Below are 27144 nucleotides of genomic sequence, written 5' to 3' on the forward strand. Positions count from 1 at the left end.
ACCTGAGCCCAGGTGTCGCTGTATAAGGCTAGGATGGCATCCAGTATATTTTGCGGTAGTCCCCTTGCTGTCAGTTTTGCCCAGAGGCGGTCTCGTGAAACTCTATTGAACGCGGATTTTAGATCTATAAAACATGCGAACAACAGGGATTTTCTTCTTATGGCTTTTTCCGATAAAATGGCCAGGGCTGTCAGGTTTGTTGTAGTTCCCATGCCAGGTCTGAATCCTGTTTGAAATTTCAGGATCACGCTTCTCTCCACCAGCCATGCTTGGAGGTGTGCCAGGATGCAGGATAAGTATAGTTTTGCCTCTACATCAATCAAGGCTATCAGCCTGTAGTTTTCTGGCTGGGTGCGGCATCTGTTTTTATATATTGGGTGAAATATGTTCCCTTTCCAAGAATTGAGAATCCTGTTCTGACTGTAGATATGGTTAAAGAGAGGCATAAAATACTCAGCCTAAAAGTCTGGTGCTTGCTTAAATAATCCATTGTGGACACCATTTGGCCCTGCGGCGCCTCCCGCTTTGAGTTTTTTAATGATTCCTTTTATTTGTTTAGTGTCGGTTAGCACTGTGGGTCCGTGTGTGCTTAAATCAAATGGTTCCCCTTCTGATTTCACACTTTCCTGTGGTTGGAAGCTGGAAGTTGCTGCTCCGTTCCTTCCCCTATGTAACTGCTTCTAGATTTTCCAGCAATCGAGCTTCATGCGCTTTTGTCTCCTGGGCAGTCATATTGTTTTGGGGTTTGGTATACATTTTAGGAACATGTTTCCAGGTTTCTTTGTTTATTCCTGTGTTTGATACTGTCTCGGTCCTTTTGTGAAGTTGTTTATTAGGCCCCAGAATTCCCTGCTGTTTGGTAGTTTACTTGCCTAGAGTAGTTTGCCCCAGAGGTCTTCCTTATGCGCCATTCTTGCCTCCCTACATTCTTTCGTATATTTCTTCCTAATTACTGTGATTTCACTTTTATCCGTTCTTATACCTTTTCTTTCTGCTGCTGCCTGAATTCTCACCTCTCTTGCGATTTTCCTTTTCTCATCGTGCATATGTTTATTATACCACATTTCGTTCCTTGCTTGTTGTCTGCCCGGATTCTTATGGCTTGCCGGTTTTGCTGGGAACGTTTTTAATATATTTCCCAAATGCCCCCATTTGTTTATGATGTGTTCCTCACTCGGGTTCCTGTATTGTTTGCAGATTCGCACACAATGTCCATAACTTGTTTTATGTTATTTCTGCACCACTCTAGTTTACTTTGTTGCAACTTTCTGGCGTTTCTGTTGGATCCTTTGCTTTACTTGTCTGGTGCAGTTGGGTTTTTATGTGAGGTGATCCATCTCCGGGGGGGGGGGGGGGGATTTGAAAAGCGTTGACACCATGGAAGAACTCCTTGCTAACGAAGGTGTCATTGATGGTTGATCGCCTCTTACCACTCGAATACGCGGCTGCTGCTCTTCAGCCGCCTTTTGTATTTTTATCCAAAATGATCCGGCCGAATGCTTCCAGCTCTTGTTGTCATTTTGATGCTTCTAGCTCACTTTGGTTCTTCCTCTTGTTTAAATTATTCCTCACAAAATTGGTGTTAAAGTCCCCTGAGATGATCAATTCACAGTGTTGGTGTGTGGTTTGCAACACCTTTATCAGGATCACCAGACTGGTCGATCTTTCTCTCTTCCACTTTCTATCCGGATGAATTTATACATTTATGTTCATCAAATTCTGGGTCCTCATTTGAGTTGTGCATTTGCACTCGAGTTTCAAGACTTGCAGCCAGTTCTCTCCCGTATCAAGTTCTTCCGAGAGCCATTTGAATTTTAACCTGGCGTATATAGACAAGCCTCCCCTAGGGCGACCAAAGTTGGAAAATCTTACAGCTAGTACATGGTGTTCTTCGTAGCCTACAAAAGATCTTTGAGTTAGGTTCCATGGGGCAGATTTACAAGAAAGTGACACCTCTGTAGAGAGGTGTCACTTTCCCTGCGCCACCATGCAAAACCCTTGCGTCACCATGGATGCACCGTATTTACAATACGGCGCACCATGGCGCAAGGATTGACAGATGCGTCAGAAATTCTGACGCATCTGTTGACGGAAAAGTCACGCATTGCTGGAGTTGTGTAGCAAGCACAGCGCAACTTCAGCAATGCGTGTTGCGGCCTATTCATAATACACTGCGTCACTCCTTACCCCTGCTCCAAGCAGGCGTAAGGTTTTGACGCAGTGGCGTCCTAAAAGTCACGCACTGCGTCACTTTTACAAGGCTTTCCTACGTGGGAACGCCTACCCACGCTGGGCTTTACAACGTGACGCATCTCCCTAGATGCCTCACGTTGGAAATGGGCCGCAACTTTTACGCCGCCGATGCATCACAAAAGTGACGCAACGACAGCGCAAAAGTGACTCAAGGGGCTTGTAAATCTGCCCCCATGTTTCTTGAAGTAATACTAAATGAAAGCTTTGTAAGACGGTCAGAGTTTTGTTATCTTGGCACTTTACTCCAAATCAGTGGACGTTCCATGAACAGATCTTGATGATGTCCTCTGTGTATGTGGTGTGTTGGGCCTCTATTAATTCACCCATTTCGTGTCCTGTACTGTCGTCAGGTACGCTATTGACTTAGGACCCTGGGCACCCAAGTCCAATCCTGGTTATCTTCCATCTGTTGTTTAGATTGTAGCTGGCTTTGCTTGGATTCTTTTTGGTTTTGGGCTAGATTTTTTGTTCATTGGGTGAGGCATTTCTTGCTCCCCTCAGGATGACTGTGGTCCCTTTTCTGCGCCCTGTTGTTTATAACTCTATTTTTGGTAGTGAAGGATACAGGTATTTAGGAAACTTATAGTGCTTTAGAGTTATTCCCCATGCTTCAAAGGTTTCATAAATCAGGTTGACTGTTTCATCGGAGATCCAAGTAGTTAGTGTTGCTTCTGATTGAAGCCTCTTTTCTGTTTGCTGGAATTCAACTGCTGGGAGTTCTGCTGAAGTAATTTTCCTAAGTTCTGGAATCTCTTGAAACAGTCTTAGCAGGTTGCCTTTATCTAGTGTGTCCTGTCTCTCTTTCGTTGGGTAGTCTGCTGTGAATAACAGTTTTGGTCTGTTCTCTACTGCGACGTTTGAATTATTTTTTTCCTGGTTGGTACTCTTTAAATTATCAAAGTTTTCGTTGGTATCTTGCCTTGTTTGACTTGTGTTCTCTTGAGACACCAGATTTTGTGTTGAGAAGTTGAGTTTTCCGTTTATTGCTTCGTGAGCTGGGCTCCCTGCATTTTGTCTTATTCGTGTCCATAGTTGCTCTGTCCTTGGTGTTTATTCGTAATTTACAGATGCCACCTTGCCTGTTTGTGAAAACTAGTATTGAATTCCTTTTACCTGGTTCTTTTATTGATTGATTATATAGCCTTTTTGCTGTTGGTTTTGCTCCCTCTGTGTTTTGTTTCTGCATTTGATTTGCTGTAGTTATTATAATTGATCTTATAGCCTCTTTCTCTTGTTTGATTTCGCAGTATGTTGTTGAGGCTGGAGCTTGATGTTGGGCTTGATTTCTTGTTTCACCCTCGTGAAATGTGTTTATCTGTTTTTGTTCTGGCCTGGATGCTGAACGTTCTGTGTTTGGGTCCCCTTGTTGTTTAATGAATTTTTTGTGTGTAGGTCGCTCCTTTTTGTCTTATTTGTGCGTTACTGTTTATTTGGTTAGGTGTGTCAGCTTTATTTTGTGTTGATTTATTTGAGGTAACTGAGAGCTCTGACGCGTTTGACCCTGGGCTGAACATGTCCTCTATTGATTAAATTTTACTTATATTATTCATTCTTTACTAGGGGTGGGCGGAATTTGCGACATTCACTTTCGCAAACTATCGCGAAAATGTTGAAAATCTCCGCAAACACGCCGGAACTATCGCGAAGACGTGGAAGTTTTTTCCCGCCTGTTCGCTGTATTTTTTGCGTGATCACGGCTCGCCAACTTACCCATGCGGTTGCTCACGGGCGTGGCCATCTTGTTTTCACTTGTCCCGCCCGCTCGGTTCGATATGACGTGCCCGCGTCCACACGCTCTCGCTCGCGGTGGAGAATGACGTGTTCGAGATCTCAATCATCTCATACTCTCGCGGTGTATGATCGCAAGAAGAAAGACGTGATCAAGCAACAAATGACGTGATCGCGTGACAAATGGCTACCAACAAACCAACATCTCGTGGAGAACGCGACCGGATCGGGAAAACTTGTCGGCGAACGTGGGGATTCAGGTAAGGCGATCGCGCGCACGCGAGAATGTATTTTTTTATAGAGCGAGCAAGAAAAAAATTACCGGTAAGATGTGGATTGCGGAAATTTTGTCAAATTATCGGAATTTCCGCAAGCGGAATGGAATTTTAGCCCAGGCCTATTCTTGACATTGACTGTTGAGTTAAGATGGGATAAATTTGCCTAGCTCCAAGGGATGTTTGTTTACTAAACTTGAGCCTGGCCATCCTTGCTCACTTTTGTTGCATTTTTGTTAATATTCCGCTCGGTAGGCTGGAGGTCAGTGTTTAAAGAGCAGCATCCTGATTTTTCCTTGTATATCTCATTTCCTTTGTTTCCTCATTTTCTCGCTTCCACCTTCCATAATGTTTGTTGTCTTGAAGGGTTCCACTGGGTCTTGATTGTCCTTGTTCTGTTGTGTTATGGTGGTGGAAGCCATATTTTTGGTGGGTAGTACCACATGTAATATTCCCGCAATTTAGTTTGTCTATGTTGTGGAATAGACACATCCTGTTCCATTATATCTATTGCACAAGACACAATGTTGCCATGTGAATAAAATCTGGATGATAATGTGTTCATCCCACTGTCGACCACTGCCAAAGCCTTTTCTAGGTTATCCCTATCAATCTCACGCAATCTCTCAGCAGCCTCCTGTTGGGGGATTTTCCATACCTCGTTGTAATAAGCGTACAAGAAGAGCTTTTGACGTGGCTTCTGGGGACAGAGAAGTGACAAGTGTTGTTTCACTTGAGACAGTGTTGAGGTCTTTAGCCACTCTAGGCATAACTTACCAACACTGTAAGATGTCACCACCTCGAGTGTTCTGATTGTACATAGCGCTGGACAGGCCTGTGGATTCTGAACCCTTTGGTGGTACCCCTGAATCTTGGCTGACACCTATTTGTGTCGATAGGCCAAACTAACCATCCCTTCAAAGTGGGGTCTGATGAATTGTACAAACCATATTGTAGCTTGGCATCTAATGTATCCTCAATGTGTTGTGTGTAATTTTGCCAACCCTCAATGTTGTGTAAAGGAGGAAATCCGAGGTGTGTTCAAGTCCTTGATCTTGGCTAGTCCAAGACAGGAAGTCTGTTGCACTGTGTCGTTCAGAACCTCCCCAGAACCTTTACTCTGCCAGTCGAGTACTTACCTAAAAGCCGATAACTCACTTTTCCTCCATAGGCTAACATTGACTGGTTTCACTTGGAAATTCTTCCAAGTGTGGAGTTTTGGAACTTTAAAATATTCATTTAAATCTGCCAAACAACGAATTCCAATTTACTTACCTGTTATCAGGAGAGACGTCAGTGCTGTTCTTGTAGCTCAGTACTGACCCTGAAAAGTCATTTTAACCGTACTTACCAGTAACTCGAATTTCCTACCATAGGATATCATTGCCTGCTTTTTGCTGAAAAAGTTTCTAAGTGTCGATTTTTGAAACTTACAAAAATTCTTTAAAAATCGTACCAACTGTGAAAACGTAATTGCTTACCTGTTTTAGATAGATGTCCCAGTACTGAGCCTAGGAGCCCAGAACTGGATTACAAAAGTAACAAGAACGTACTTTACCCGTAACTTGAATATTCTTCCATAGGAAACCATTGACTGTTTTTCTGTGAAATTTCTTGTGTCGATTTTGCAAACATATAAATATTCCTTAAAAATAGCCTGTATAACTTAAACACAGTTTCTCAACTGCTTACAGGTGGTACACTAGTGCTGGATCTAGGATCCAACACTGACATAGAAAAAGTAACCATAACCCCACTTACCTGCTAAGTGAATTTCCTTCCATAGGATAACATTGGTAATTTGATTAGAAAAAGTTTCTGTCAACTTTTAAAATAGAAAAATATTGCTTAAAAATCACAACAGTATCTAAAACAAATTTACTCACTTGTTTCCAAGAACTGTCCCAGGACTGAATCTAGGATCCAGTCCTGGAGTTTGAAAAGTAATCCTGAAAGTAATCAATTGCATATAACTTAAAATTCCCATTGAGCTCAATGTATTATTGTGCTTGAAATTGTGTTGCCCATTGCAACAAAGTGTAACTATTACCTGCAAAAGTCAATTGCCTACTGCAAAGTATTTAACTAAAGCATCTCATTCTGGGAAAGTATATTTTGATACCTATTGTTGGTTCTAAAATAAAACAACAATATATTTTTTATACAAACCATTGGCCTTGAGTTCAGTTCTTGAGTGTGTGAGACCATTTGCTGACTGAGTGTGTACAACAAATGCTTTACACTGTCCTCTGATACTGCCTTACTGCTCGGCAAGCTACCACTTTAGAGAGTAAAGTTATATCTAACTTTAGCCTCTGCCAAACCTCTGGGGACTGAGGACTCTGTGCACACTGTACCTATTTGGGAACAGTATATACAGAGCCACTTTCTCACAGTAGTGATAAAGTGATTAGACTCCTAAGGCCAACAAAAAGATACAGCAAAACATGAGGTGAAAAGCAAAAAGGTTGCGAGTAGACAACCTTAAGGATGCCAGGTCTAACAAAAATGAACTGAGGATAACATGAGTAAAACATCAGGTTTCTCTACTGCATTTGGTGAGACAAGTGGGCCTTCTTTTATCTTCCATTCAAGCAATCTTTGACAGACCCCTTTATTATAGAGCTCTTCAAGGATTAAAGATAAGGCACTTACAAAGGTGTCCCAAATACTCAGAGATGGTTGACTTCTGTAATATGGGTTGTAGACTAAAAGCAGCGCAAAAACAGAGTGCAACAGGGTCCAAAAAACTTGAGTGTCACATGAGAGTTTGCATGCAAGCGTATCCTTTTACAGATCCAGAGACATACTCATGCAATTTTTGTTTTTAGGACAGAACGTGCATGATGAAAAAAACATTGTTTTTAAAAAGTTCATTGAAGAATATCAGTACTTTGATGTGGGAAAACTTCAAAACTTTCAAACAAAATATTTGCATGCAGCTTACAGTAAGTTGTTGTGGCCGAGTGGTTAAGGCGATGGACTCGAAATACATTGGGGTCTCCCCGTGCAGGTTCGAATCCTGCCAACAACAAGAATCTTTTTATTATCGGCTACAATTTCAGAAGTTAACCTTTAGTATTTCTTCCATTTCAGTTTTATAAATAGGTGGCTTATTTCTGTGTCACTATTGCCTCTCCACATATTTTTTATCGCTACCTCTTTCATGTCTTTGCTACACCTCATTCCTACTTTAGCACTGGTGTAAACACTTCAAATTATTATACCATTGCTCTCTCAATCATACCTGCGCATGCACTTGAAAGTTACTTTACCAATAAAAGACGCAAAGAGAGAAATAGAACAAAAGTGCTGGCTGGATTTGGCAGACACACTTCATAAAACTGCATTTTCTTTTTTATTCTCCCCCGTGTTACATGCTTAACCTCTCCCTGTGTAATTTCTCTTAACCTGCTGTCCCAGGAAGAGAATTTCATCTACAGGCTCTTTCTGTGTTTTTTTCCCTAGTCTGTCTTTCCCATTTCTTAGCAGTGTAACTGTTCCTTTACGTGCTCTATTTACACGCCATTAATTTCATTTGAGCTCCTTGCTCCCGTTCCTGTTTTCTCCACCTCTCATACTGCCAGTTCTCTCTTTCTCTGTGGTTGGTAGCTACTTTCCAGAGCTTCCGAAGCCCCGTGGTTCCTGCCTCTTGTTGTCAGACTTGAATTGGAAAAGGAACCATATTCACAAGCCTTTACCACTCACACACGGCGGACTTTTATACTTTAAATCAGTGAGCTAAGAAAAGCGTGTTGTGGGTCCCCTACGAGCCATGGTGCTTGCTTCATCATGATTTGGCACCAGTCATTTGCCGCAGCTCTGCTAATGAGCCACTGAGGTCAGTTTCAATAATTACTCAAAAACATAACCATTCAGCACACCCCTCAACTGTGTATTTATCTAGCTTTACTGCTGTTCGTGTGATTAGCTGGGAGGAGCTCACGGCGGCATCCTCCCTATAAAAGTGTAGATGGATCACTCCTTAACTCTTTCTTGCTTCACATACAAATGGCTTGAAAGGTGCAGGGAAGATGCAGGTCTAATAGACAGAATAGACGGTCTGTGCCAGGTGGGTTTCTCTGCATTGGTGTCCCATCACTGGCCCGAAAGTGTAATGTGTGATCTTTGACTCCTGGCATTTCACAAGCAGGCGGCCAGGAAATGGTTTCAGCCTATCAACCACTGAGGAGACGCAGCCTCTGAATGAGGAATGAGGAAGCAATGAATACATCCAGCCTATCACAGGAACAGCCGTGAGTGTTCCGAATTATAAATTCTCCATGTCACTGTATGTCGTCGAGCCCAAGTACCTCGCCGTGATTGTATAGTGGTTAATGCTCTGCGTTGTGGCCGCAGCAACCTTGGTTCGCATCTGTGTCACGGCATTGTGGTTGGCAATGTCACAGCAGTTGGGTGTTGCTTTTACAGAATTAGCAAATGTACCAGTGGTTTTTGTAAAATGTCTATTAAAAACAGATCCTTTCAAATATTTAAACCATCTAACAACAAATGATTTAAACTCACATGATTATAAGCTGTAGCTATAAAGTATTTACTTACATAAATTATCGTTCTTGAACCTATTGGGGGTGGAGGGGGAGCGGAGCTCACCCCCCAGGTGCAGTTGAGTGACCTGTGTTGTGGCTCTCTAGAGGGAAGGCACAAATGTTGCTGTCACCCAGCCCAATCCAGACGTGTATTGGGGCCAGGTTTCAGGCAAATAGAGCAGTAAGTGCAGAGAAATGTTCACTCTCTAAAAGTGGCATTTCTAAAATAGTAAAGTTAAATCCAACCTCACCAGTAAGTAGGATTTTCAATAAATAAATAAAGCTACTCCTCTCCGATATGGAATTAACAAATAAAAAGTATAGGGGAATACCAGAGCTAACCTATGAGAGGGGTAGACCTCACAGTAGTGAAAAATGAAATAGACTGTTTGGTACTTACAGGACATGCGAACCACCAAAGTACATATCTTATCTTTTACTTACATAGCATCATGCACCTAGGACTACCTAGGGCCTACCTTAGGGGTAAATCATATGTAATAAAAGGGGAGTTTAAGGCTTGGCAAGTAGGCTGGGACTCCCCTGGGAGACCACTGAGTCTATGCCCAGAACCATAACTCTGCCAGTCGAGTACTTACCTAAAAGCCGATAACTCACTTTTCTTCCATAGGCTAACATTGACTGGTTTCACTTGGAAATTCTTCTAAGTGGTGTGGAGTTTTGGAACTTTAAAATATTCATCTAAAATCAGCCGAACAACGAAGTCTGATTTACTTACCTGTTATCAGGAGAGACCTCAGTGCTGCATCTTGGAGCTCAGTACTGTCCCTGAAAAGTAATTTTAACCGTACTTACCAGTAACTCGAATTTCCTTCCATGGGATATCATTGCCTGCTTTTTGCTGAAAAAGTTTCTAAGTGTCGATTTTTGAAACTTACAAATATTCTTTAAACATCGTACCAACTGTGAAAACGTAATTGTTTACCTGTTTTAGATAGATGTCCCAGTACTGAGCCTAGGAGCCCAGCACTGGATTACAAAAGTAACGAGAACGTACTTTACCCGTAACTTTAATTTTCTTCCATAGGAAACCATTGACTGTTTTTCTGTGAAATTTCTTCTAAGTGTCGATTTTGCAAACATATAAATATTCCTTAAAAATCGCCTGTATAACTTAAGCGCAGTTTCTCAACTGCTTACAGGTGGTACAGTAGTGCTGGATCTAGGATCCAACACTGATCTAGAAAAAGTAACCATAACCCCACTTACCTGCTAAGTGAATTTCCTTCCATAGGACAACATTGGTAATTTGATCAGAAAAAGTTTCTGTCAACTTTTAAAAGAGCAAAATATTGCTTAAAAATCATAACAGTAACTAAAATGAATTTACTCACTTGTTTCCAAGAACTGTACCAGGACTGAATCTAGGATCCAGTCCTGGATTTAGAAAAGTAATCCTGAAAGTAATTAATTGCATATAACTTAAAATTCCCATTCAGCTCAATGTATTATTGTGTTTGAAATTGTGTTGCCTATTGCAATAAACTGTAACTATTACCTGCAAAAGTCAATTGCCTATTGCAAAGTATTTAACTAAAGCATCTCGTTCTGAGAAAGTATATTTTGATACCTATTGTTGGTTCTAAAATAAAACAACAATATCTTTTTTATACAAACCAATGGCCTAGAGTTCAGTTCTTGAGTGTGTGAGACCATTTGCTGACTGAGTGTGTACAACAAATGCTTTACACTGTACTGTGATACTGCCTTGCTGCTCGAGCAAGCTACCACTTTAGAAAGTAAGGTTATATCTAACTTTAGCTTCTGCCAAACCTCTGGGGACTGGGGACTCTGCACACTGTACCTAGTTGGAAACAGTATATACAGAGCCACTTTGTCACAGTAGTGATAAAGTGATTAGAGTCCTAAGGCCAACATAAAGATACAACAAAACGTGAGGTGAAAAGCAAAAAGGTTGCTGGTAGGCCACCTTAAGGATGCCAGGTCTAACAAAAATGAACTAAGGATAACATGAGTAAAACATCAGGTTTCTCTACTGCATTTGGCGAGACAAGTGGGCCTTCGTTTATCTTCCATTCATGCAATCTTTGACAGACCCCTTTATTATAGAGCTCTTCAAGGATTAAAGATAAGGCACTTACAAAGGAGTCCCAAATACTCAGAGATGGTTGACTTCTGTAATATGGGTCGTAGACTAAAAGCAGCACAAAAACAGAGTGCAACAGGGTCCAAAAAATTGAGTGCCACATGAGAGATTGCATGCAAGCGTATCCTTTTACAGATCCAGAGATATACTCATGCAATTTTTTTTTTTAGGCCAGAACGTGCATGATGAAAAAAACATTGTTTTAAAAAAGCGCATTGCAGAATATCAGCACTTTGATGTGGGAAAACTTCAAAACTTTCAAACAAAATATTTGCATGCAGCTTACAGTAAGTTGTGTGGCCGAGTGGTTAAGGCGATGGACTCGAAATCCATTGGGTCTCCCAGCGCAGGTTCGAATCCTGCAAACAATAAGAATCTTTTTATTATCGGCTACGATTTCAGAAGTTAACCTTTAGAATTTCTTCCATTTCAGTTTTATAAATAGGTGGCTTATTATTGTGTCAGTATTGCCTCTCTACATATTTATTATCGCTACCTCTTTCATGTCTTTGCTACACCTCATTCCTACTTTAGCACTGGTGTAAACGCTTCAAATTATTATACCATTGCTCTCTCATTCATACCTGTGCATGCACTTGAAAGTTACTTTACCAATAAAAGACGGAAAGAGAGAAATAGAACAAAAGTGCTGGCTGGATTGGCAAACACACTTCATAAAACTGCATTTTCTTTTTTATTCTTCCCCGTGTTACATGCTTAACCTCTCCCTGTGTAATTTCTCTTAACCTGCTGTCCCAGGAAGAGAATTTCATCTACAGGCTCTTTCTGTGTTTTTTTCCCTAGTCTGTCTTTCCCATTTCTTAGCTGTGTAACTGTTCCTTTACGCGCTCTATTTAAGCGCCATTAATCTCATTTGAGCTCCTTGCTCCCGCTCCTGTTTTCTCCACCTCTCATACTGCCAGTTCTCTCTTTCTCTGTGGTTGGTGGCTACTTTCCTGAGCTTCCGAAGCCACGTGGTTCCTGCCTCTTGTTGTCAGACTTGAATTGGAAAACGAACCATATTAACAAGCCTTTACCACTCACTCACGGCGGAAGTTTATACTTTAATTCAGTGAGCTAAGAAAAGCGTGTTGTGGATCCCCTACGAGCCATGGTGCTTGCTTCATCATGATTTGGCACCAGTCATTAGCCACAGCTCTGCTAATGAGCCTCTGAGGTCAGTTTCAATATTTACTCAAAAACATAACCATGCAGCCCACCCCTCAACTGTGTATTTATCTTGCTTTTCTTCTGTTCGTGTGATTAGCTGGGAGGAGCTCACGGCGGCATCCTCCGTATAAAAGTGTAGATGGATCACTACTTAACTCTTTCTTGCTTCATATACAAATGGCTTGAAAGGTGCAGGGAAGATGCAGGTCTAATAGACAGAATAGAAGGTCTGTGCCAGCTGGGTTTCTCTGCATTGGTGTCCCATCACAGGCCCGCAAGTGTAATGTGTGATCTTTGACTCCTGGCATTTCACAAGCAGGCGGCCAGGAAATGGTTTCAGCCTATCAACCACTGAGGAGACGCAGCCTCTGTATGAGGAATGAGGAAGCAATTAATACATCCAGCCTATCACAGGAACAGTCGTGAGTGTTCCGAATTATAAATTCTCCATGTCACTGTACATTGTTGAGCCCAAGTAGCTCGCTGTGATCGTATAGTGGTTAATGCTCTGCGTTGTGGCCGCAGCAACCTTGGTTCGCATCTGTGTCACGGCATTGTGGTTGGCAATGTCACAGCAGTTGGGTGTTGCTTTTACAGAATTAGCAAATGTACCAGTGGTTTTTGTAAAATGTCTATTAAAAACAGATCCTTTCAAATATTTAAACCATCTAACAACAAATGATTTAAACTCACATGATTATAAGCTGTAGCTATAATGTATGTACTTACATAAATTATCATTCTTGAACCTATTTGGGGGTGGAGCGGGAGCGGAGCTCACCCCCCAGGTGCAGTTGAGTGACCTGTGTTGTGGCTCTCTAGAGGGAAGGCACAAATGTTGCTGTCACCCAGCCCAATCCAGACGTGTATTGGGGCCAAGTTTCAGGCAAATAGAGCAGTAAGTGCAGAGAAATGTTCACTCTCTAAAAGTGGCATTTCTAAAATAGTAAAGTTAAATCCAACCTCACCAGTAAGTAGGATTTTCAATAAATAAATAAAGCTACTCCTCTCCGATATGGAATTACCAAATAAAAAGTATAGGGGAATACACAGAGCTAACCTATGAGAGGGGTAGACCTGACAGTAGTGAAAAATGAAATAGACTGTTTGGTACTTACAGGACACTCGAACCACCAAAGTACATATCTTATTTTTTACTTACATAGCATCATGCACCTAGGACTACCTAGGGCCTACCTTAGGGGTAAATTATATGTAATAAAAGGGGAGTTTAAGGCTTGGCAAGTGGGGCTGGGACTCCCCTGGGAGACCCCTGAGTCTATGCCCAGAACCATAACTCTGCCAGTCGAGTACTTACCTAAAAGCCGATAACTCACTTTTCTTCCATAGGCTAACATTGACCGGTTTCACTTGGAAATTCTTCTAAGTGGTGTGGAGTTTTGGAACTTTAAAATATTCATCTAAAATCAGCCGAACAACGAATTCTGATTTACTCACCTGTTATCAGGAGAGACCTCAGTGCTGCATCTTGGAGCTCAGTACTGACCCTGAAAAGTAATTTTAACCCTACTTACCAGTAACTCGAATTTTCTTCCATGGGATATCATTGCCTGCTTTTTGCTGAAAATGTTTCTAAGTGTCGATTTTTTAAACTTACAAATATTCTTTAAAAATCGTACCAACTGTGAAAACGTAATTGTTTACCTGTTTTAGATAGATGTCCCAGTACTGAACCTAGGAGCCCAGCACTGGATTACAAAAGTAATGAGAACGTACTTTACCCGTAACTTGAATTTTCTTCCATAGGAAACCATTGACTGTTTTTCTGTGAAATTTCTTCTAAGTGTCAATTTTGCAAACATATAAATATTCCTTAAAAATTGCCTGTATAACTTAAACGCAGTTTCTCAACTGCTTACAGCTGGTACAGTACTGCTGGATCTGGGATCCAACACTGACCTAGAAAAAGTAACCATAACCCCACTTACCTGCTAAGTGAATTTCCTTCCATAGGATAACATTGGTAATTTGATCTGAAAAAGTTTCTAAGTGTCAACTTTTAAAATAGCAAAATATTGCTTAAAAATCATAACTAAAACGAATTTACACACTTGTTTCCAAGAACTGTCCCCGGACTGAATCTAGGATCCAGTCCTGGATTTAGAAAAGTAATCCTGAAAGTAATTCATTGCATATAACTTAAAATTCCCATTGAGCTCAATGTATTATTGTGTTTGAAATTGTGTTGCCTATTGCAATAATCTGTAACTATTACCTGCAAAAGTCAATTGCCTATTGCAAAGTATTTAACTAAAGCATCTCATTCTGAGAAAGTATATTTTGATACCTATTGCTGGTTCTAAAATAAAACAACAATATCTTTTTTATACAAACCGATGGCCTAGAGTTCAGTTCTTGAGTGTGTGAGACCATTTGCTGACTAAGTGTGTACAACAAATGCTTTACACTGTACTCTGATACTGCCTTACTGCTCGAGCAAGCTACCACTTTAGAGAGTAAGGTTATATCTAACTTTAGCCTCTGTCTAACCTCTGGGGACTGGGGCTCTGTGCACACTGTACCTATTTGGGAACAGTTTATACAGAGCCACTTTCTCACAGTAGTGATAAAGTGATTAGAGTCCTAAGGCCAACATAAAGATACAGCAAAACATGAGGTGAAAAGCATAAAGGGTGCTGGTAGGCCACCTTAAGGATGCCAGGTCTAACAAAAATGAACTAAGGATAAAATGAGTAAAACATCAGGTTTCTCTATTGCATTCGGTGAGACAAGTGGGCCTTCTTTTATTTTCCATTCAAGCAATCTTTGACAGACCCCTTTATTATAGAGCTCTTCAAGAATTAAAGATAAGGCACTTACAAAGGAGTCCCAAATACTCAGAGATGGTTGACTTCTATAATATGGGTCGTAGACTAAAAGCAACAGGGTCCAAAAAATTGAGTGCCACGTGAGAGTTTGCATGCAAGAGTATCCTTTTACAGATCCAGAGATATACTCATGCAATTTTTGTTTTTAGGCCAGAACGTGCATGATGAAAACAACATTGTTTTTAAAAAGCGCATTGCAGAATATCAGTACTTTGATGTGGGAAAACTTCAAAACTTTCAAACAAAATATTTGCATGCAGCTTGCAGTAAGTTATTGTGGCCGAGTGGTTAAGGCGATGGACTCGAAATCCATTTGGGTCTCCCCGCGCAGGTTTGAATCCTGCCAACAACGAGAATGTTTTTATTATCGGCTACAATTTCAGAAGTTAACCTTTAGTATTTCTTCCATTTCAGTTTTATAAATAGGTGCCTTATTTTTGTGTCACTATTGCCTCTCCACATATTTATTATCGCTACCTCTTTCATGTCTTTGCTACACCTCATTCCTTCTTTAGCACTGGTGTAAACGCTTCAAATTATTATGCCATTGCTCTCTCATTCATACCTGCGCATGCACTTGAAAGTTACTTTACCAATAAAAGATGCAAAGAGAGAAATAGAACAAAAGTGCTGGCTGGATTTGGCAAACACACTTTATAAAACTGCATTTTCTTTTTTATTCTCCCCCGTGTTACATGCTTAACCTCTCCCTGTGTAATTTCTCTTAACCTGCTGTCCCAGGAAGAGAATTTCATCTACAGGCTATTTCTGTGTTTTTTTCCCTAGTCTGTCTTTCCCATTTCTTAGCTGTGTAACTGTTCCTTTACAGGCTCTATTTACGCGCCATTAATCTCATTTGAGCCCCTTGCTCCCACTTCTGTTTTCTCCACCTCTCATACTGCCAGTTCTCTCTTTCACTGTGGTTGGTAGCTACTTTCCAGAGCTTCCGAAGCCCTGTGGTTCCTGCCTCTTGTTGTCAGACTTGAATTGGAAAAGGAACCATATTAACAAGCCTTTACCACTCACACACAGCGGAAGTTTATACTTTAATTCAGTGAGCTAAGAAAAGCGTGTTGTGGGTCCCCTACGAGCCATGGTGCTTGCTTCATCATGATTTGGCACCAGACATTAGCCGCAGCTCTGCTAATGAGCCACTGAGGTCAGTTTCAATATTTACTCAAAAACATAACCATGCAGCCCACCCCTCAACTGTGTATTTATCTTGCTTTACTGCTGTTCGTGTGATTAGCTGGGAGGAGCTCACGGCGGCATCCTCCCTATAAAAGTGTAGATGGATCACTCCTTAACTCTTTCTTGCTTCACATACAAATGGCTTGAAAGGTGCAGGGAAGATGCAGGTCTAATAGACAGAATAGACGGTCTGTGCCAGGTGGGTTTCTCTGCATTGGTGTCCCATCACAGGCCCGCAAGTGTAATGTGTGATCTTTGACTCCTGGCATTTCACAAGCAGGCGGCCAGGAAACTGTTTCAGCCTATCAACCACTGAGGAGACGCAGCCTCTGAATGAGGAATGAGGAAGCAATGAATACATCCAGCCTATCACAGGAACAGCCCTGAGTGTTCCGAATTATAAATTCTCCATGTCACTGTATGTCGTTGAGCCCAAGTAGCTCGCCGTGATCGTATAGAGGTTAATGCTCTGCGTTGTGGCAGCAGCAACCTCGGTTCGAATCCGTGTCATGGCATTGTGGTTGGCAAAGTCACAGCAGTTGGGTGTTGCTTTTACAGAATTAGCAAATGTACCAGTGGTTTTTGTAAAATGTCTATTAAAAACAGATCCTTTCAAATATTTAAACCATCTAACAACAAATGATTTAAACTCACATGATTATAAGCTTTAGCTATAAAGTATTTACTTACATAAATTATCATTCTTGAACCTATTGGGGGTGGAGGGGGAGCGGAGCTCACCCCCCAGGTGCAGTTGAGTGACCTGTGTTGTGGCTCTCTAGAGGGAAGGCACAAATGTTGCTGTCACCCAGCCCAATCCAGACGTGTATTAGGGCCACGTTTAAGGCAAATAGAGCAGTAAGTGCAGAGAAATGTTCACTCTCTAAAAGTGGCATTTCTAAAATAGTAAAGTTAAATCCAACCTCAATAGTAAGTAGGATTTTCAATAAATAAATAAAGCTACTCCTCTCCGATATGGAATTACCAAATAAAAAGTAAAGGGGAATACCAGAGCTAACCTATGAGAGGGGTAGACCTCACAGTAGTGAAAAATGAAATAGACTGTTTGGTACTTACAGGACATGCGAACCACCAAAGTACATATTTTATCTTTTACTTACATAGCATCATGCACCTAGGACTACCTAGGGCCTACCTTAGGGGTAAATTATATGTAATAAAAGGGGAGTTTAAGGCTTGGCAAGTGGGCTGGGACTCCCCTGGGAGACCCCTGAGTCTATGCCCAGAACCATAACTCTGCTAGTCGAGTATTTACCTAAAAGCCGATAACTCACTTTTCTTCCATAGGCTAACATTGACTTGTTTCACTTGGAAATTCTTCTAAGTGGTGTGGAGTTTTGGAACTTTAAAATATTCATCTAAAATCAGCCGAACAACGAATTCTGATTTACTCACCTGTAATCAGGAGAGACCTCAGTGCTGCATCTTGGAGCTCAGTACTGACCCTGAAAAGTAATTTTAACCGTACTCACCAGTAACTCGAATTTCCTTCCATGGGATATCATTGCCTGCTTTTTGCTGAAAAAGTTTCTAAGTGTCGATTTTTGAAACGTACAAATATTCTTTATAAATTGCACCAACTGTGAAAACGTAATTGTTTACCTGTTTTAGATAGATGTCCCAGTACTGAGCCTAGGAGCCCAGCACTGGATTACAAAAGTAACGAGAACGTACTTTACCCGTAACTTGAATTTTCTTCCATAGTAAACCATTGACTGTTTTCTGTGAAATTTCTTCTAAGTGTCGATTTTGCAAACATAAAAATTCCTTAAAAATCGCCTGTATAACTTAAACGCAGTTTCCCAACTGCTTACAGGTGGTACAGTAGTGCTGGATCTAGGATCGAACACTGACCTAGAAAAAGTGACCATAACCCCACTTACCTGCTAAGTGAATTTCCTTCCTTAGGATAACATTGGTAATTTGATCAGAAAAAGTTACTAAGTGTCAACTTTTAAAATAGCAAAATGTTGCTTAAAAATCATAACTAAAACGAATTTACTCACTTGTTTCCAAGAACTGTCCCCGGACTGGATCTAGGATCTAGCCCTGGATTTAGAAAAGTAATCCTGAAAGTAATTAATTGCATATAACTTAAAATTCCCACTGAGCTCAATGTATTATTGTGTTTGAAATTGTGTTGCCTATTGCAATAAACTGTAAACATTACCTGCAAAAGTCAATTGCCTATTGCAAAGTATTTAACTAAAGCATCTCATTCTGAGAAAGTATATTTTGATACCTATTGTTGGTTCTAAAATAAAACAACAATATATTTTTGATACAAACCAATGGCCTAGAGTTCAGTTCTTGAGTGTGTGAGACCATTTGCTGACTGAGTGTGTATAACAAATGCTTTACACTGTACTCTGATACTGCCTTACTGCTCGGCAAGCTACCACTTTAGAGAGTAAGGTTATATCTAACTTTAGCCTCTGTCAAACCTCTGGGGACTGGGGACTCTGTGCACACTGTACCTATTTGGGAACAGTATATACAGAGCCACTTTCTCACAGTAGTAATAAAGTGATTAGAGTCCTAAGGCCAACATAAAGATACAGCAAAACGTGAGGTGAAAAGCAAAAAGGTTGCTGGTAGGCCACCTTAAGGATGCCAGGTCTAACAAAAACTGAACTAAGGATAACATGAGTAAAACATCAGGTTTCTCTACTGCATTTGGTGAGACAAGTGGGCCTTCTTTTATCTTCCATTCAAGCAATCTTTGACAGACCCCTTTATTATAGAGCTTTTCAAGGATTAAAGATAAGGCACTTACAAAGGAGTCCCAAATACTCAGAGATGGTTGACTTCTGTAATATGGGTCGTAGACTAAAAGCAGCGCAAAAACAGAGTGCAACAGGGTCCAAAAAATTGAGTGCCACATGAGAGTTTGCATGCAAGCGTATCCTTTTACAGATCCAGAGATATACTCATGCAATTTTTGTTTTTAGGACAGAACGTGCATGATGAAAAAAACATTGTTTTTAAAAAGCGCATTGCAGAATATCAGTACTTTGATGTGGGACAACTTGAATACTTTCAAACAAAATATTTGCATGCAGCTTACAGTAAGTTGTTGTGGCCGAGTGGTTAAGGCGATGGACTTGAAATCCATTGGGGTCTCCCCGCGCAGGTTCGAATCCTGCCAACAACGAGAATCTTGTTATTATCGGCTACAATTTCAGAAGTTAACCTTTAGTATTTCTTCAATTTCAGTTTTATAAATAGGTGGCTTATTTTTGTGTCACTATTGCCTCTCCACATATTTATTATCGCTACCTCTTTCATGTCTTTGCTACACCTCTCTTCCTACTTTAGTACTGGTGTAAACACTTCAAATTATTATACCATTGCTCTCTCAATCATACTTGTGCATGCACTTGAAACTTACTTTACCAATAAAAGATGCAAAGAGAGAAATAGAACAAAAGTGCTGGCTGGATTTGGCAAACACACTTCATAAAACTGCATTTTCTTTTTTATTCTCCCCCGTGTTACATGCTTAACCTCTCCCTATGTAATTTCTGTTAATCTGCTGTCCCAGGAAGAGAATTTCATCTACAGGCTCTTTCTGTGTTTTTTTCCTTAGTCTTTCTTTCCCTTTTCTTAGCTGTGTAACTGTTCCTTTACGCTCTCTATTTACGCGCCATTAATCTCATTTGAGCTCCTTGCTCCCGCTCCTGTTTTCTCCAACTCTCATACTGCCAGTTCTCTCTTTCTCTGTGGTTGGTTGCTAAAATCCAGAGCTTTCGAAGCCACGTGGTTCCTGCCTCTTGTTGTCAGACTTGAATTGGAAAAGGAACCATATTAACAAGCCTTTACCACTCACACACGGCGGAAGTTTATACTTTAATTCAGTGAGCTAAGAAAAGCGTGTTGTGGGTCCCCTACGAGCCATGGTGCTTGCTTCATCATGATTTGGCACCAGTCATTAGCCGCAGCTCTGCTAATGAGCCACTGAGGTCAGTTTCAATATTTACTCAAAAACATAACCATGCAGCCCACCCCTCAACTGTGTATTTATCTTGCTTTACTGCTGTTCGTGTGATTAGCTGGGAGGAGCTCACGGCGGCATCCTCCCTATAAAAGTGTAGATGGGTCACTCCTTAACTCTTTCTTGCTTCACATACAAATGGCTTGAAAGGTGCAGGGAAGATGCAGGTCTAATAGACAGAATAGAGAGTCTGTGCCAAGTGGGTTTCTCTGCATTGGTGTCCCATCACAGGCCCGCAAGTGTAATGTGTGATCTTTGACTCCTGGCATTTCACAAGCAGGCGGCCAGGAAACGGTTTCAGCCTATCAACCACTGAGGAGACGCAGCCTCTGAATGAGGAATGAGGAAGCAATGAATACATCCAGCCTATCACAGGAACAGCCCTGAGTGTTCCGAATTATAAATTCTCCATGTCACTGTGTGTCGTCGAGCCCAAGTAGCTTGCCGCAATCGTATATTGGTTAATGCTCTGCGTTGTGGCCGCAGCAACCTTGGTTCGTATCCGTGTCACGGCATTGTGGTTGGCAAAGTCACAGCAGTTGGGTGTTGCTTTTACAGAATTAGCAAATGTACCAGTGGTTTTTGTAAAATGTCTATTAAAAACAGATCCTTTCAAATATTTAAACCACCTAACAACAAATTATTTAAACTCACATGATTATAAGCTACAGCTATAAAGTATTTACTTACATAAATTATCGTTCTTGAACCTATTAGGGGTGGAGGGGGAGCGGAGCTCACCCCCCAGGTGCAGTTGAGTGACCTGTGTTGTGGCTCTCTAGAGGGAAGGTGTTGGAGGGAGGATTCATTACGGGTCAAGGAAGCTAGGGGCGGTACTTAGAGCCCCGGGAGCCACCACAGAACTGAGCAGGAGAGTGAGTCAGGGACAAAAGGGGCACCTTAATTTGAGCAGGGGTGCCTGGGAACGCTTGCTCTAAAACTGAAGAAAACAGACATGTGAGACATGGAATGGGAGACTGAACACAATGGCAGTTTAATGAGAAGATGCAACTTCAAAGAAGCTGCAAGACAAAGGCATAAAATACAAAATACAGAATTCAGATAATCACATGGAGCTCATCATGATACCCTCAGTATCTGCACTATTGTACTGTCAGAGAGAAAGAGAACACATTTATAAGTGCAATTGAAGAAACAGGTTACACCAAGGAGAAACGTTTCAGAGTATAAGAACTCTGTTACCTAGGAACTCTCACGTTTACTCTAGAGCAAGCATTCCTGCAATTACAATGAATACATTATGTAAATACAAAAAAGGAGAAACAAATAAAGAGAACAATGGTTAAACATAACAGGACATTTCATATGGGTAAAATACAACATAATGCTAAGCAGACGCAAGAGCTTCTTTTGCTCTTGGGGAAAACACTACGCAGTCTGTAACCCACATACAGACAGCGAGGCAGTCCGTCGATGACTGTGGGTGCTCCCTATTTATACTATTTTCTGGGCTCCTTTGCACGCAACTTCTACCCAAAAAAGCCTCGTCTGCAATATTTACCAGACATGTCGTCATTTACCCACTTAATGCTGACAATGAACTAGGTGAAAAGGTCAGTGTCTCAGGCCAATTGCTTGTCGTAAATTTCACAGATATTGTACGCGAAGCAGAAAATATAAACAGATATTGTGAGCGAATCGAATATAGACATATATAAATCTCCTCATTTCTCCTAACTTGACGCTCTGCGGTTGCAGCTTCCTTAAAAGCGGGAAACCTGCTCAGGAAACAAGTGCCATGCCAGGATGCAGCTTACTGTATGTCGAAGTCTCAAGGGTATGCTGAACTTTGATTCCGAGCACAGAGCGGTAGGGTGGGGGCTACTAGTTCGGAGCAGAAAGCCTAGCAGAAAGAGGAACTGAATCTGAGGTGGGTCAGATTTGGGTCAGACCTGCCATCAGCCTGCAATACACTGAAATGGCAGAGGTATGGTCAATCTAACAAAGGCCTATATTTCGAATAGAAGGGCCTGTAACACAGGACCCACTGGTCAATTTAATACGGCCTACAAATTAGGCTGGCAGGGCAAGGACAAGGGACTCATACTTCAGCTGTGGCCAGAAAGGGCCAGGGCCCCCCTATGATACAAAATCTACCCTCTCTCAAAGGTACAAATGTTGCTGCCACCCAGCCCAATCCAGACGTGTATTGGGGCCAGGTTTCAGGCAAATAGAGCAGTAAGTGCAGAGAAATGTTCACTCTCTAAAAGTGGCATTTCTAAAATAGTAAAGTTAAATCCAAACTCACCAGTAAGTAGGATTTTCAATAAATAAATAAAGCTACTCGTCTCCGATATGGAATTACCAAATAAAAAGTATAGGGGAATACACAGAGCTAACCTATGAGAGGGGTAGACCTCACAGTAGTGAAAAATGAAATAGACTGTTTGGTACTTACAGGACACGCGAACCACCGAAGTACATATCTTATTTTTTACTTACATAGCATCATGCACCTAGGACTACCTAGGGCCTACCTTAGGTGTAAATTATATGTAATAAAAGGGGAGTTTAAGGCTTGGCAAGTAGGCTGGGACTCCCCTGGGAGACCCCTGAGTCTATGCCCAGAACCATAACTCTGCCAGTCGAGTACTTACCTAAAAGCCGATAACTCACTTTTCTTCCATAGGCTAACATTGAGTGGTTTCACTTGGAAATTCTTCTAAGTGGTGTGGAGTTTTGGAACTTTAAAATATTCATCTAAAATCAGCCGAACAACGAATTCTGATTTACTCACCTGTTATCAGGAGAGACCCCAGTGCTGCATCTTGGAGCTCAGTACTGACCCTGAAAAGTAATTTTAACCGTACTTACCAGTAACAAGAATTTCCTTCCATGGGATATCATTGCCTGCTTTTTGCTGAAAATTTTCTAAGTGTCGATTTTCGAAACTTACAAATATTCTTTAAAAATCGTACCAACTGTGAAAACGTAATTGTTTACCTGTTTTAGATAGATGTCCCAGTACTGAGCCTAGGAGCCCAGCACTGGATTACAAAAGTAACGAGAACGTACTTTACCCGTAACTTGAATTTTCTTCCATAGGAAACCATTGACTGTTTTTCTGTGAAATTTCTTCTAAGTGTCGATTTTGCAAACATGTAAATATTCCTTAAAAATCGCCTGTATAACTTAAACGCAGTTTCTCAACTGCTTACAGGTGGTACAGTAGTGCTGGATCTAGGATCCAACACTGACCTAGAAAAAGTAACCATAACCCCACTTACCTGCTAAGTGAATTTCCTTCCGTAGGATAACATTGCTAATTTGATCAGCAAAAGTTTCTAAGTGTCAACTTTTAAAATAGCAAAATATTGCTTAAAAATCACAACAGTAACTAAAACGAATTTACTCACTTGTTTCCAAGAACTGTCCCAGGACTGAATCTAGGATCCAGTCCTGGATTTAGAAAAGTAATCCTGAAAGTAATTAATTGCATATAACTTAAAATTCCCATTGAGCTCAATGTATTATTGTGATTCAAATTGTGTTGCCTATTGCAATAAACTCTAACTATGACCTGCAAATGTCAATTGCCTATTGCAAAGTATTTAACTAAAGCATCTCATTCTGAGAAAGTATATTTTGATACCTATTGTTGGTTCTAAAATAAAACAACAATATCTTTTGTATGCAAACCAATGGCCTAGAGTTCAGTTCTTGAGTGTGTGAGACCATTTGCTGACTGAGTGTGTACAACAAATGTTTTACACTGTACTCTGATACTGCCTTACTGCTCGGCAAGCTACCACTTTAGAGAGTAAGGTTATATCTAACTTTAGCCTCTGCCAAACCTCTGGGGACTGGGGACTCTGTGCACAGTGTACCTATTTGGGAACAGTATATACAGAGCCACTTTCTCACAGTAGTGATAAAGTGATTAGAGTCCTAAGGCCAACATAAAGATACAGCAAAACGTGAGGTGAAAAGCAAAAAGGTTGCTGGTAGGCCACCTTAAGGATGCCAGGTCTAACAAAAACTGAACTAAGGATAACATAAGTAAAACATCAGGTTTCTCTACTGCATTTGGTGAGACAAGTGGGCCTTCTTTTATCTTCCATTCAAGCAATCTTTGACAGACCCCTTTATTATAGAGCTTTTCAAGGATTAAAGAGAAGGCACTTACAAAGGAGTCCCAAATACTCAGAGATGGTTGACTTCTGTAATATGGGTCGTAGACTAAAAGCAGCGCAAAAACAGAGTGCAACAGTGTCCAAAAAACTTGAGTGCCACAAGAGAGTTTGAATGCAAGCGTATCCTTTTACAGATCCAGAGATATACTCATGTAATTTTTGTTTTTAGGACAGAACGTGCATGATGAAAAAAACATTGTTTTTAAAAAGCGCATTGCAGAATATCAGTACTTAGATGTGGGAAAACTTCAAAACTTTCAAACAAAATATTTGTAGGCAGCTTACAGCAAGTTGTTGTGGCCGAGTGGTTAAGGCGATGGACTAGAAATCCATTGGGGTATTCCCGCGCAGGTTCGAATCCTGCCAACAACGAGAATCTTTTTATTATCGGCTACAATTTCAGAAGTTAACCTTTAGTATTTCTTCCATTTCAGTTTTATAAATAGGTGGCTTATTTTTGTGTCACTATTGCCTCTCCACATATTTGTTATCGCTACCTCTTTCATGTCTTTGCTACACCTCATTCCTACTTTAGCACTGGTGTAAACGCTTCAAATTATTATACCGTTGCTCTCTCATTCATACCTGCGCATGCACTTGAAAGTTACTTTACCAATAAAAGACGCAAAGAGAGAAATAGAACAAAAGTGCTGGCTGGATTGGCAAACACACTTCATAAAACTGCATTTTCTTTTTTATTCTCCCCCGTGTTACATGCTTAACCTCCCCATGTGTAATTTCTCTTAACCTGCTGTCCCAGGAAGAGAATTTCATCTACAGGCTCTTTCTGTGTTTTTTTCCCTAGTCTGTCTTTCCCATTTCTTAGCTGTGTAACTGTTCCTTTACGCGCTCTATTTAAACACCATCAATCTCATTTGAGCTCCTTGCTCCCGCTTCTGTTTTCTCCACCTCTCATACTGCCATTTCTCTCTTTCTCTGTGGTTGGTGGCTACTTTCCTGAGCTTCCGAAGCCACGTGGTTCCTGCCTCTTGTTGTCAGACTTGAATTGGAAAAGGAACCATATTAACAAGCCTTTACCACTCACACACGGCGGAAGTTTATACTTTAATTCAGTGAGCTAAGAAAAGCGTGTTGTGGGTCCCCTACGAGCCATGGTGCTTGCTTCATCATGATTTGGCACCAGTCATTAGCCGCAGCTCTGCTAATGAGCCACTGAGGTCAGTTTCAATATTTACTCAAAAACATAACCATGCAGCCCACCCCTCAACTGTGTATTTATCTTGCTTTTCTGCTGTTCGTGTGATTAGCTGGGAGGAGCTCACGGCGACATCCTCCCTATAAAAGTGTAGATGGATCACTCTCTAACTCTTTCTTGCTTCACATACAAATGGCTTGAAAGGTGCAGGGAAGATGCAGGTCTAATAGACAGAATAGAAGGTCTGTGCCAGGTGGGTTTCTCTGCATTGGTGTCCCATCACAGGTCCGCAAGTGTAATGTGTGATCTTTGACTCCTGGCATTTCACAAGCAGGCGGCCAGGAAACGGTTTCAGCCTATCAACCACTGAGGAGACGCAGCCTCTGAATGAGGAATGAGGAAGCAATGAATACATCCAGCCTATCACAGGAACAGCCCTGAGTGTTCCGAATTATAAATTCTCCATGTCACTGTATGTTGTTGAGCCCAAGTAGCTCGCTGTGATCGTATAGTGGTTAGTACTCTGCGTTGTGGCCGCAGCAACCTCGGTTGGAATCCGAGTCACGGCATTGTGGTTGGCAATGTCACGGCAGTTGGGTGCTAATTTTACAGAATTAGCAAATGTACCAGTGGTTTTTGTAAAATGTCTATTAAAAAGAGATCCTTTCAAATATTTAAACCATCTAACAACAAATGATTTAAACTCTCATGATTATAAGCTGTAGCTATAATGTATTTACTTACATAAATTATCGTTCTTGAACCTATTGGGGGTGGAGGGGGAGCGGAGCTCACCCCCCAGGTGCAGTTGAGGGACCTGTGTTGTGGCTCTCTAGAGGGAAGGCACAAATTTTGCTGTCACCCAGCCCAATCCAGACGTGTATTGGGGCCAGGTTTCAGGCAAATAGAGCAGTAAGTGCAGAGAAATGTTCACTCTCTAAAAGTGGCATTTCTAAAATAGTAAAGTTAAATCCAACCTCACCAGTAAGTAGGATTTTCAATAAATAAATAAAGCTACTCCTCTCCGATATGGAATTACCAAATAAAAAGTATAGGGGAATACACAGAGCTAACCTATGAGAGGGGTAGACCTCACAGTAGTGAAAAATGAAATAGACTGTTTGGTACTTACAGGACACGCGAACCACCAAAGTACATATCTTATTTTTTACTTACATAGCATCATGCACCTAGGACTACCTAGGGCCTACCTTAGGTGTAAATTATATGTAATAAAAGGGGAGTTTAAGGCTTGGCAAGTAGGCTGGGACTTCCCTGGGAGACCCCTGAGTCTATGCCCAGAACCGTAAATCTGCCAGTCGAGTACTTACCTAAAAGCCGATAACTCACTTTTCTTCCATAGGCTAACATTGAGTTGTTTCACTTGGAAATTCTTCTAAGTGGTGTGGAGTTTTGGAACTTTAAAATATTCATCTAAAATCAGCCGAACAACGAATTCTGATTTACTCACCTGTTATCCGGAGAGACCTCAGTGCTGCATCTTGGAGCTCAGTACTGACCCTGAAAAGTAATTTTAACCGTACTTACCAGTAACTCGAATTTCCTTCCATGGGATATCATTGCCTGCTTTTTGCTGAAAATTTTCTAAGTGTCGATTTTTGAAACTTACAAATATTCTTTAAAAATCGTACCAACTGTGAAAACGTAATTGTTT

At 41.1% G+C, this 27144-nt stretch overlaps 5 non-coding genes across 5 annotated transcripts; all 5 read left to right on the forward strand.

The window, feature by feature from the left end:
- Nucleotides 1-7208: 7208 nt before the first annotated feature.
- On the forward strand, nt 7209-7290 carry TRNAS-CGA (transfer RNA serine (anticodon CGA)). The gene has a single exon. It is a non-coding gene; the product is annotated as a tRNA-Ser (tRNA).
- A 3940-nt stretch (nt 7291-11230) lies between these two features.
- On the forward strand, nt 11231-11302 carry TRNAS-CGA (transfer RNA serine (anticodon CGA)). Its single transcript has one exon. It is a non-coding gene; the product is annotated as a tRNA-Ser (tRNA).
- A 3921-nt stretch (nt 11303-15223) lies between these two features.
- Nucleotides 15224-15305, forward strand: TRNAS-CGA (transfer RNA serine (anticodon CGA)). Its single transcript has one exon. It is a non-coding gene; the product is annotated as a tRNA-Ser (tRNA).
- Nucleotides 15306-19237: 3932 nt separating this feature from the next.
- TRNAS-UGA (transfer RNA serine (anticodon UGA)) lies at nt 19238-19319 on the forward strand. The gene has a single exon. It is a non-coding gene; the product is annotated as a tRNA-Ser (tRNA).
- A 5284-nt stretch (nt 19320-24603) lies between these two features.
- TRNAS-AGA (transfer RNA serine (anticodon AGA)) lies at nt 24604-24685 on the forward strand. Its single transcript has one exon. It is a non-coding gene; the product is annotated as a tRNA-Ser (tRNA).
- Nucleotides 24686-27144: the final 2459 nt, after the last annotated feature.

The sequence above is a fragment of the Triturus cristatus genome, chromosome 12 (assembly GCF_964204655.1).
Source record: "Triturus cristatus chromosome 12, aTriCri1.1, whole genome shotgun sequence".
NCBI classification, from domain to species: Eukaryota; Metazoa; Chordata; class Amphibia; order Caudata; family Salamandridae; genus Triturus; species Triturus cristatus.